This window comes from Anthonomus grandis, chromosome 2 (assembly GCF_022605725.1).
Source record: "Anthonomus grandis grandis chromosome 2, icAntGran1.3, whole genome shotgun sequence".
In the NCBI taxonomy this organism is placed as follows: Eukaryota; Metazoa; Arthropoda; class Insecta; order Coleoptera; family Curculionidae; genus Anthonomus; species Anthonomus grandis.
The window spans coordinates 19841633-19853925 of NC_065547.1; the positions used below are offsets into that span (position 1 = coordinate 19841633).

The following is a 12293-nucleotide window of genomic DNA, read 5'->3' on the forward strand; positions in this document are numbered from 1 at the left end:
ATAATATTAGAAGAATGCTAACAAATATAATTCAGAGTCAGACCGGATGGATGACTCTGATTTCTCGCCTTATCAGGTCTACTGAAAAACTTAACACAGTATAACTAATAATAAGGACAACCTTATAATTTTAATAAAAGATTACAACCTTGATGTAATCTTATTAAATGAAATGTGGCTTAAACAAGACCAATACCTTTACTTGCCATCATATAACATATTACGCGATGATCGACCAGATGTTTTACAGCTTTGTCTACAAATTGTAACAATTTCTTGACAATAAAGCATTGATTGATTGATTGATTGATTGATTGATTGATTGATGGTTATGAAGGCATAGCAATCTGTGTCAAAAACTCGATCATATTCTCAATTCTCAAAATAAATAATAATAGTAGTCAAGCCAGTGATCTGCAATATAAAATTATAAAAATTAAATAACTAAATATTTTAACTACTTATGCCCCACATCAATCTAAAAAATTGGCTTGAAAACATATTTAATCAAATTGAAGGTCAAGTAATTTTAATGGGAGACCTCAATGCACACAACAGTGATTGGGACAGCATTAATATTATCGGCAGACAACTATCGGAGATCATAGACAACAACAAACTTGCTATATCGAATGATAGCTCAAGTACAAGAATCAGTTCACTAAGAGAAAAGCCAAGCCGAATAGATTTAACCCTAACCAACTTGGAACTAGTCCACGGTTTAGACTGGGAAAAAATATTAGATTCCGAAAACAGCGACCACTTGACAGCACCCAAAACTTGTCAAAATCAATAATAAAATCATATATAATTCCCACTGTAATTTTACAATTAAAAAAATCCCTAGAGGAAAAGTTTACAAAGCTGTATCAAAATCAAAATCAAATGGTTTATTGTGTCACTACAAAAAAAAAATGTTTACACTCGTCAAAATATATAAATCGAAAAATCTTACAGCTAAATATAAAACATTAATATTAGATACTATACTACACATAATCAATTAAAATATGGAACAATACACTTAAATATATACGCTAAAATTAAGATTAAAAAAATGAAAATGTATGAAAAGAATACCATAATTTTGTTTAGCATAGGCTGTACACTTCGCATACTACCAGTTCAAATGTCCAACTGGAAGAAATTATCTAGGAAACAGCAAATATCTATATACCAAGGACAATTGGAAATTTTAAAAATAGAATAAAAAACCCTCGGTGGGAGGAAGAATGCAGCAATGCACTTAAAAAACGTATGAAAGCCATTCAAAATTATAGAGAGCACCCAACGATGGAAAATTTTGTATGAATGAAACATAGTATTGCTAAAAGTAAACGGTTTTCTAAAAATAAAAAAAAACAGAAATTTCAAGACTTTTGCTCCACAATAAACAGGGAATACAACATTAAGATTTGGTTGATTAGAAAAAAGTAAATAAATTTTGGAAAATATAGAAATAAGAAGCACAAAATTGTATTTGACAAAATTTTCGAAGAAATTCTTAAAGGAGTTTCAAGTAGCACTAAAGAATAAAAAGAATTCTGCCCCAGGAATAGATGAAATATCATACACAATGATAAAAAATCTACCTGTTAATGCAAAAAAGATCATCCTGGAAGAATACAATAAAAATCTAAATGGTCAAAACTTACCAGATACAGTATTTAATCCATACAATTTGTAAACCTAACATGGTCCCGGATAAAAGTGATAGTTATAGGCTTATAATCCTCTCTTCATGACATGCTTAAAGTTCTTGAAATAATGATTAAAAATAGATTGGAATCGATTACAGAGAATAAAAGGATCTACCCTCCATTACAAACGAGATTTAGAAAAATAGAAAAAAAGAAAAGTGTCATTGACAGTTTAGCTTATTTAATATCATATATTAAAGTCCAGTTCAGAGATCTATTAGAATCTTTGATGGGTCGCAGATGCCGCAGTAAGTAGTCCGTGCGCCTATGTCGTATTTATTGTCGCATGATATTCATGTTTAAATGGCAAAATTTTATATTGTTTAGCTATGAAATCATTTTAAATATATGTAAAACCCCATGTTTTATAGTATTTTTTATTTTTCTTTCGAAATTGTCAATTTTTAGAAAGAAAATAATATCACAAGAAAATTATATCAAAAAATTGACCGCGGACTAAAATCCAAGCATCTTAAAAAATATTTTAAACACTTCCAGCACTCACAGACTTGTCACCTCTTTTTAGCCAGTCTATTAAACAAAAATAAAATACCTGCGTTTCGGCGATTCCTAATTTTGTATCTCTCTCTATCCTACTGATTTTGAAGATTACGGGGCCGTACCCAAATACATTTTTGGGCTGTTTTTGTATTATATTCGTTGTGTTTTTAAAGAGATCTTTAAGGATGGGTCTATCGCCTTTAAAATAGTTGTTGGATGGGTCTATCACCTTTAATAGTTGGGAGAGGGGTCATGTGAGTATATTATTATTTGATGAGTTTTGCCGGTTTTGCTTCTTACACGTTTATGAATGTGGAGAATTTAGAACTTGGCCTGTATCCGTTTAAATTTTTTATAGTTCTTACTGTGAGGAAGTGTATTTTTTTATTTGTGTTTGTGGATTTGTTTTGGCAATATACCTAAAGACCTTAAAATGTTTAGACCCTGGGAAAATAGGCAGGAAAATTTGGCAAATGAAGAGGAAAGTGTTTGTGTGGGCTTATGGAGACCGTGGGTGCACAAGAAAGACAATAACATTTGTGAGGAAAACAATAAGAGTGATCTGGACAGTGATTTAGACTTACATAGTTCTGACAGTTCATTTTCTAGTGTTGAGGAAGCAAAAAGAAGCAAGGGAAGTAGAAGCTACAGGGAAAAATCAAGCAGTTTTAAAACGGAATTGTTTAAGTACAGACGCCAAACAAATTTATCTAAATGTCAATAACAATCTAAGGAATGATCCTCAGTTCACAAATGATTGTAGTGCTTTGCAAAAAACGTTTTTAACAGGGGTTTCCTATAGTACAATATGCCTGTAAAAAAAGGGATTAAAGACAGAATAAAAAGGAAATGTGCAGGACAATCAAAAGGACACGGATATTGCCAAATTGCTAAGGAAAGGTGTGTATTCGACATACAAAAACAATGAGGTTCTGACCATGAGATGATTAAGGACACCTTATCGGCAAGGGACAAACATTTCTCAGTCTCAACCTTACGGAGATATCTGATAGAACTTGGATTTAAGCTTAAGATGGTTAACAAAAGAGCTGCTGTAATGGAATTGTCAGCTGGCGTATAGAATATTTGAAGAAAATTGAAAAATTTTGACAGGAAGAAAGATCCATATATATATTATTTATCCGAAACATGGTATGATATATTTATGATTGATGTATGATTTCCATTCTCTGGGAAAAAGTCGTTTTTGCCATAGTAAGAAAACCATATTTTTATTAATTAAACAAGTTTAAAATTTTGTTTTTTACAGCTTACTGCCCCTGTTTGTCCTTCAGTGATACAATAAAGACTGCTTCTTCCACCATTCTCTGGGAAAAACCCTTTTTTGTTATGGTAAGAAAAACACTATTTTTATGTCGGTTTTTGTCCTTCAGTGACACAATAAAGACTGCTTCTTCCACCATTCTCTGGGAAAACCCCTTTTTTGCTATGGTAAGAAAAAGAGTGTTTTTATTAAGAAAACAAGTCTAAAATTCGGTTTTTTACAGTTTACTGCCCCTGTTGTCCTTCAGCGACACAATAAAGACTGCTTCTTCCTCCATTCTCTGGAAAAAAGTCCCTTTTTTGCCATAGTAAGAAAACCATATTTTTATTAATTAAACAAGTTTAAAGTTTTGTTTTTTCAGCTTACTGCTCCTGTTTCTCCTTCAGCGACACAATAAATTATATATAATGTAATGCTTTAGTATTCATATGCTGATGTGTGAGATGAAGTTGGAATCCATAGTGGCAACAGAGAAACTAATTCCTTCCTTATTGGAAAAAACTGCTAAAGAACAAACGCAAAAAACCAGAATTTAGAAAATTGTATTAACTCTTTGGGCCAGATTCAAAAGAGTAATTAAATTTATAAAAGTTTTTAGGATCCAGTATAGTTGTAAATGTAGTGTTTTGTATAAGATTTTTATTTTTAATATAAGCATTTATTTTTGTTAATTTTCATCTAATCTCTCCTAATATGCACAATAACTAAATATGAGGCCAACAAATTAATAAATATTTCATTCAGGATGTAAAGTGTGTGTTTTTTTTATAAGTAAAACTTTTGTCTTTTACACGCATAAGATATAGACAGCTAGATGATTTTTAATGTAAAAGTTTATTTTAAAAAATATACTTTCACTTTTCTGACTACATAATTACTTTTTATCAAAAGAAGTTGGTACTAAACATAGAGATGGAGGTTTTCATGAGTAAATTATTATAATAATATAACATAATATGTATTAATTTAAAAAAAAACAATAATAAAGACATTGAATGGCAGCCAAAATCCTCATTAATAATCACCACCAAGTAAAAATAAATCTCAATACCCAAAAAAAGGAAATATATAAAATTTGAAGACAAACCAAAACATTTTACCCTTTTGTGTCAAAAAGTAAATATTTAATGCCTTAATCCACAGAATAAATGGGCCTAAGTTATTCGTACCACCTATTCTCTCTCCACCTATCACTTGTTATAAACACCCCACTGATACACTAGAAACTAAACTAATTAAATTAAAATTTTTGGTTAAAGTCATTTTACGTACTTAAATCTTATAGTTAAATTAAATATTATCTTGCTATCAACTATCTTCAATTTCTAACTTAATAAAACTAAACCCAAAAATCCCGAATAATAAAGTTTTAAATACAAATACATTTTAAGGCCGGACCTGTGCAACTTTTCACGGTTGAGTGGCTGTGACTGAGGTCAGACGTATAACAAAATAGTACGTGGGCGCATATAGTCAAATTTTATTAATCAAATGTATACATTCTTAAAAAAATGCTTGAAACATTTATTTATTTAATGGAATAATTAAATATCGCTTAGAATATTACTTTATGACTCTTTCCACATAAAATTTTGCGATTTAAACGAGCATGTCATGTGATAATACAAGCAACACCGGCACACGGACTATTCGCGGCACTTCAAAGATTCTAATAGATCTCTGAACTGAACTATACTCTAGCATTTAATAAAGGCAACATAGTGTATAGATAATAAAATAAACAGGAATTTACCATCGGCATCTACGGAGAGTTTTAGCACCGACAGTGATAATTTAACGGTAAACCAAATGTTTATAGCACGCAATAATGTACTGCGTAAGCCACCTAAAAACGACGCAATAAACGATAATAATCAGAAAAAAACTAACGTCACTGACAAACATTTAAATCATGATAATGTATTTAATAATTACTCAAAAATGAACTAGGTCAGACTCTAGCCCACCAGTTTTTGACGATTGAAGTAAAATAAAAAAGCTCGACAGTAAGCAATCAAATCAAGAAAGTGCTAAAAGTGATTTGTTTCTAGTGCAAAAGCATGTTACCCATTTAGCATTTAAAATAGGGCATTGCGAAAATGTTCATATAAACACTGGTAACATTATCAACAGTAAAACTACAAATAATTTACTCTTGGTAAAAACGACAACTTTTAGCGATGCAGTTAAATTTACACCACCCACCAATCACACTATAAATAGCCATGGAGAACATATTTGGAAAACGCCACCTTTAAGAAACAATAAACATGAGACAATTGTTAAAATTACGGGGAATGATAATCCTAGAAGAGTTATCCAAGAGATAAAAAATAACCTGAAAGCAAATGAGTTAGAAGGCATATTTAAAAGAATAAGGCCACAGTCCAATGGATCCCATGATTCTGTTCACAGGAATTCTTAAGGTTTTTACTCCAGAGACTTTTAAGATGTGACAAACCATTTCAAGTTTATAGCAAAAAAATACTGCAAGAACAATGTTAAAGAGAACTGGATATTCCATCACCCCCGGCTTTGATTAAATGGCTTATATGGAATAACAACCTAATATTTGATCTTTCTCTGGCATATATCAAAGAGTATACGAATGTTCCAATTTGTTTTAAATGTTGCCTGTTTGGGCATGTGGCAAAATACTATCAACAACAAGAGGAATGTTATCCTAAATATGGAGGAAAACACAGTGGAAACCAGTGCAGTAATCCTGTATATGATTGTCCCAACTGCAAATATTTTAACCACTTCAGCCTCTACCTCCTCCGAGCCAGTCGCCAATGAGAACACCTCTACGGCGACTGAAACACAAGAGACCGAGGGTATGGACCTCGATCTCAATGTCAACCCGACCACTTCCGCTGAGGAGAATGTCATCAGCAGCGAAGAAGAAGATAGGCTTCTGGGACCTAATGTAGACCATCAGGGGGACGGACCGGATGGCCCTGACAAATCATAAGAGGACTTCACTCTGCCAAACCAGAAGCCTTTAAATTCAGCAAATTAGCACAAATAAACCTGCAACACAAACGAGCATTCTCCGATGTGATTGCACGGATGTTTGTCAAGCAAGATCTGGGACTAGTCTTGATCCAAGAACCCTGGATCAATCGGGGGCAGATCAAGGGTCTGTCAAGCAAAACGTCAAAAGTAATATATGATACCAGGCAGGAATCATCCAGAGCCTGCATTCTCATAAGAAATAACATCAATTACATATGTATTTCAGAACTCATGACACGGGACCTAACACCTATTGTCGTAAATCTCGACATTGGGGACACCAACAGGACCATAGTAATTGCGTCAGCATATTTTGCTGGAGATGGGCCTATGACACCACCAGCAGAGTATCAGCTGAACCATCACTGTCCGACCACAGGATTATCGAATTCAAGCTGGACAGCATTAAATACAATCAACCCGAAAGGAGGGTCCCAGGAAAAACAGACTGGGAATTATACAACACCAATCTGGAAAACAACTTAAATTATCTAAGCTTAAATGGGAAACCGCACCATCTAGACTTAGAGCAGGACTCACAAGCTGTCACACGTGCAATAAATGAGGCGTTCGACTCAAGTTGCCCAGTGACCAGTGAGAGACCCGTTAAAGACGCCCCGTGGTGGAATACACACCTGTCAAAACTAAGGTCAAAAGTGCGTCATCTTTTCAATACAGCGAAAAGAGACGGTAACTGGCAGGTATATGCCGAAGTGCTTACTCTTTATAACAAAGAGATAAGAAAAACCAAAAGACAGCACTTCAGAACTTTCTGTGCGGAAATCGCTAAAACTCCGACTGCGGCTAGACTGCACAAAGCAATGGCTAAGGGAGGCACATACCCAATAATGGCCCTCAAAAAGCCAGATGGCACCTACACGAAGGGAGAAGAGGAGCAAGCCATCCTATTACTTCAAACACACTTTCCAGGGTGCGAATCTATAGAAACGGTCCCAATAAAGTACACCAATCCTAAAAAAGAGGACTGGGAAGTTGCAAGGACCGTCTTTACGACAGAAAGGTTGAAATGGGCAATAAACACCTTTCAACCGTACAAGTCACCGGGAGTGGATGGAATTTTTCCTGCTCTCCTACAAAACGGACAAGAGAAAGTCCTTCCTCACCTGAGTAGAATAGCAAGGACGAGCTTAGCTTCGGGATACATTCCCAGTAGCTGGCGAAGGGCAAAAGTCACCTTCATACCGAAAATAGGAAAAAAAGATGGGACTGACCCCAAATCTTTTAGACCTATCAGCCTTACGTCTTTCATTCTGAAAACAATAGAAAAAATTGTAGGCAACCATATCAGGAATGACATTCTGGAGAGAGCACCACTACATCAGTGTCAACATGCTTATAGAGCGGGCAGATCCACAGAAACCGCACTATATCAACTGACACAAATCATCCAGAAAAGCCTGAATGAGAAAGAAACAGCCATCTGCGCCTTTCTAGAGATATCTGGGGCATTTGATAACACGTCACATGTAGCGGTAAAAAATGCCCTGGAAAAAAGAAATTTGAACAAAACCATAATCCGATGGATTTGTCAAATGCTTGCCACGCGTACGGATGAGACTACTGTGGGCGAACAGACCACAGGCATCAAAACTACTCGTGGCACGCCTCAAGGAGGGGCAACTTCACCCTTACTATGGAGTCTAGTAGTCGATGAACTACTTGAGATATTGACAAATCTCGGTTTCACCTGCATAGGATATGCTGATGATATCGTTATTATAGTCAAAGGCAGGTATAAGGGCACTTTATACGACCTCATACAAAGAAGCCTAAGCATCACGGAAGAATGGTGCACATCAGTGGGGCTGAGCATAAATTCAGCGAAAACTACTATCGTACCATTCACTCGTAAAAGGAAAATGCAACCCACCAGGGACATCCACCTGGGCGGACAAGTTGTACATACATCGGATGAAGTAAAATATCTAGGAGTGACACTGGATAGTAAGCTTAGTTGGAACAAGCATCTAGAATTCACAGTAAACAAGGCCACTAAAGCCATTATGATCTGTAGGAACCTAGCGGGTAAAAACTGGGGATGCTCCCCAAAAATACTGCGATGGATGTACACCATGATGGTTAAACCCATAATCACATATGGGGCAGTGGTGTGGCATGACACTACAAAGTTAAGTACAGTAAGGCGTAAACTTGACAAGGTTCAAAGACTTGCATGCGTATGCATCACAGGAGCTATGAAAACATGCCCCACAGCAGCACTGGAGGTCATAGTTGACCTGGCACCTCTTCACCTAGCAGTAGAGGGAGCTGCTAAAAGGGCCATGTTCAGATTAGCAAGGGATAGAACGAACAGTAGGGACATTGATCAGAGAGCCTGGGTATCTCAAACAAGATCCATTCCCCTGTTCGATCTTCCCAAGGACGATATAACTCGGGAATATCACTTTGTTAGGAATTTCAGTACAAAAATTGACAGCAAAAGTGACTGGGAAAATGGATCTGTCGCCCGCTCACTTAAACAGAATACTATCAAATGGTACACAGATGGTTCTAAAACCGAAAAAGGAACAGGAGCTGGAGTATTTGGGCCTGGCACCAAATACTCAGAGCCACTGGGAAAATACACCAGAAAATACACGCTATAGAAAGATGCGCTCAATTAATCCTGAACAAAGACTACCTCAAGCAGGACATCGCAATCTTCACCGACAGTCAAGCAGCCATAGCAGCACTGAGTTCACATGTCATCAGTTCTAAAATGGTAAGAGACTGTTTGGGCAAACTTAATGAGGTAGGAAAGAGAAATAAAGTCACAATATTGTGGGTACCTGGACATACAGGCGTGCAAGGTAACGAAGAAGCCAATATTCTGGCAAAAAAGGGATCTGGTTCTCAATTTGTAGGACCGGAACCTTTCTGCGGCATAGGAAAGAATACTTACCTATATGAGCTTACAAAAATGGAGGATCAACTCAGAGAAAGCCTCTGGGATGATCATCCAGGGTTGAGACACTCCAAGATGTTCCTTGGAACCCTCGACCCAAAAAAATCTAAAGCTCTAGTAAGTTTAACTAAAACTAAACTACGGATTGTAACAGGATTCCTAACAGGGCACTGTCACCTTCGAGAACACCGCAGGAAACTAAAACTAGAACAGACAGGTGAATGCAGATTCTGTGGGGAAGAGGAAGAGACCCCAGAACACCTAGTAACTACATGCGAAACAGTTGCCGAAAGTCGTGCCATGCACCTCGGTAATTATGAAATTCCAAAAGGAAATATCTCATTACTGGAACCGTCACAACTACTAGCCTTTATTAAAGCCATAGGATTGTACGAAGTAATTTGACTTGAGAATAACATCAAGCAGTAATTAGAAAGGGGCACACAATAGATCTTTTAGGTCGCAGTGAAACTTCACCCTTATTTTAATCTAATCTAATCTAACCTGCTTCCAAGAAGTCATTCAGCTAGAAACTCATCATGTCCAGTATAACTACAAAGAATTAAAAAACTTCAGCAGCACACTAATTATACTTCAGATTATTTTTTATAACAAAAATCATATTAACAGTCAAGGATTTGATAAGGATAGGTCTTTTGTGGTATCTTACTAAAAATGTGCGTGGACTAAACACAAAAACGGCAGAGTTTTAGAACAATATCTGTGCGACTAAGAATTAATTCGATATTGTAGCATTATCTGAAACATAGATTTCTGACAGTGTTGGTGGCAGTGAATGGTTTTCCCAAAAATTTTACGGTTTTTAGATGTAGGAATAGAAATGAAAAAAGTTGTGGTAGTGGTGTACTCTTAGCAATTAAAAAGCATTATAAATGTACAAAAATTAATGTAGATTTTGGTACCTCACAAATAGATGTACTGGCAGTAAAAATATGTTACGATGAGATTTCTTATATCTATGTTATCATTGTTTATGTTTCGCCAACTTGCATGATGTCAGAAAGGGAATACCTATTTCAATATGTTGAAAGTTTGGGCTATTTGTATGATAATAATTTTGTGATGGCAGACTGGGAGATTTTAACATCTCATTTAAGTAACTATTATAATGATAATAGCTATAGAAATCAACAGATTGAAATATTGCTTAATTTTATGGTGTTCTTTAATTGTACACAGGAGAATTTAATTTTAAATAGTAATCAACATATTTTAGACTTAGTACTAACAACTTGGAGAAGTAAGGTATCCAAAACTACATATGAATTTGTTTCTCGTGACAACCACCATCCCTCACTAAGAATAGATATCTGGAATAGTGAGAATAGTGATATGTAATCCTATACGAATGTCAATTTGGCGGTTAAACATTTCTACGAAAAAATAAATCAAATTTTTGAAATTTGTATGCCAAAAGTTAAAACTAATAAAGAAAGTTATCTGATATGGTTTAACCGATCTATAATTAAGGACATTGAAGTAAATGATAAATTAAGAGTTAAATTTAGAAAAACAAATAACCCGAAAATTGACGCAATTTATGGACCTAAGGGCTAAAATTAAAAGAGATATTAAAGTGACTTTATTTATTTTTATTTTTTTTTTTTTTAATTTTATTTATTTTTTTTTTTTTACGGGATCAACCCCATTACAACAGTAAATTAAATACAAAATCAATTGAACCTAACCATACTTAACAGTAAAATACTAACTATTAAGCAGTAATAAAGCCTACTTACAAATGTAAAATACCGAAAATAGTTTTATAACTTAAATCAATATAACAGAATTCTAAAAATACTAAAAACATACCCTACTAAAGTATAATATTCAGCATTGCACTAAAAAAAAAAAAAAAAAATTAACAATTTCTCTTATTTGACTCTTAAATCTAGATAAGGAAATGCCCAAAATTTCAACCTCCCTAGTATTGACAATTCTTAGAGTTCTTTCAATAGGAGCATGTAATGCATAATTGGCGCTATGAAATGGTAATGAAAAGACACGATACTGCCTTAAATTCCTAGATGGAATATTAAATTGTATTGTCATCAGAAGTTCTGGACAAATTATCTGACCATTCAATAATTTATACAAAAAAATTATAAAAAAAAAAGACTTATAATCAATATCTAAATAATATCCAACAAAATATCAGTAGGGATTCCAAATCATTCTGGCAGTATATTAATGGCAGTAGAAATGGTTCGAGCATACCACATAAAATGAAATATTAAAATGATGAACGAAGTGGTGAAGTGTGTGAAGTAGTGGTGAAGAAATCTCAAATGCTTTTGCTTTTTATTTTTAATTGGTCCATGAGTGTGCAGCTCCTGTGTGTGACACATTGGGTATTCAGCAAAATGTTAATTGGATATACTCTCTAAGCACAGTAGAATATGTTGATGTGTGTGATGCTGTTATTAGGGGCTTAAAAATTAACAAGGCTGTAGGACCTGACAATCTTCCACCTTGCATAATCAAAGGAATGGTTGGACTTTTTGGTGAACCATTAAAAATGTTATTTAATTTGTCGAAAAGCACAAATACATTTCCAAATTTATGAAAACAAGTAAAAATATGCCGTGTTTAAAAAAAGTGATTCAACAGATATCCAAAATTGCAGACCCATTGCTATTCTGCCATGTCCAGCAAAGATACTTGAATCCATAATATTTAAGATTATTTATAGGTTTGTTAAAACTAAGGTCGGTAATTACCAATATGGTTTTTTTAAGAAAAGGTCAATTGCATCCAACATGGCTAACATCAACACAGCTCAATTTTAAAACTCATATTTACACCATTATAAACAAGACAATAAAATTATATGGGTTTATAG

General features: G+C 34.6%; 2 protein-coding genes and 1 long non-coding RNA gene across 3 annotated transcripts in view; 1 reads left to right on the plus strand and 2 right to left on the minus strand.

Moving 5' to 3' along the window:
• LOC126750624 (uncharacterized) overlaps positions 1 to 12293 on the minus strand; it is a 353062-nt gene that overhangs the window by 323299 nt on the left and 17470 nt on the right. The window lies entirely within an intron of this gene.
• LOC126750625 (CDP-diacylglycerol--inositol 3-phosphatidyltransferase) overlaps positions 1 to 12293 on the minus strand; it is a 48537-nt gene that overhangs the window by 26913 nt on the left and 9331 nt on the right. The window lies entirely within an intron of this gene.
• Positions 3331 to 3653, plus strand: LOC126750628 (uncharacterized). The gene is made up of 3 exons (XR_007665775.1): positions 3331 to 3416; positions 3472 to 3554; positions 3596 to 3653. It is a non-coding gene; the product is annotated as an uncharacterized LOC126750628 (long non-coding RNA).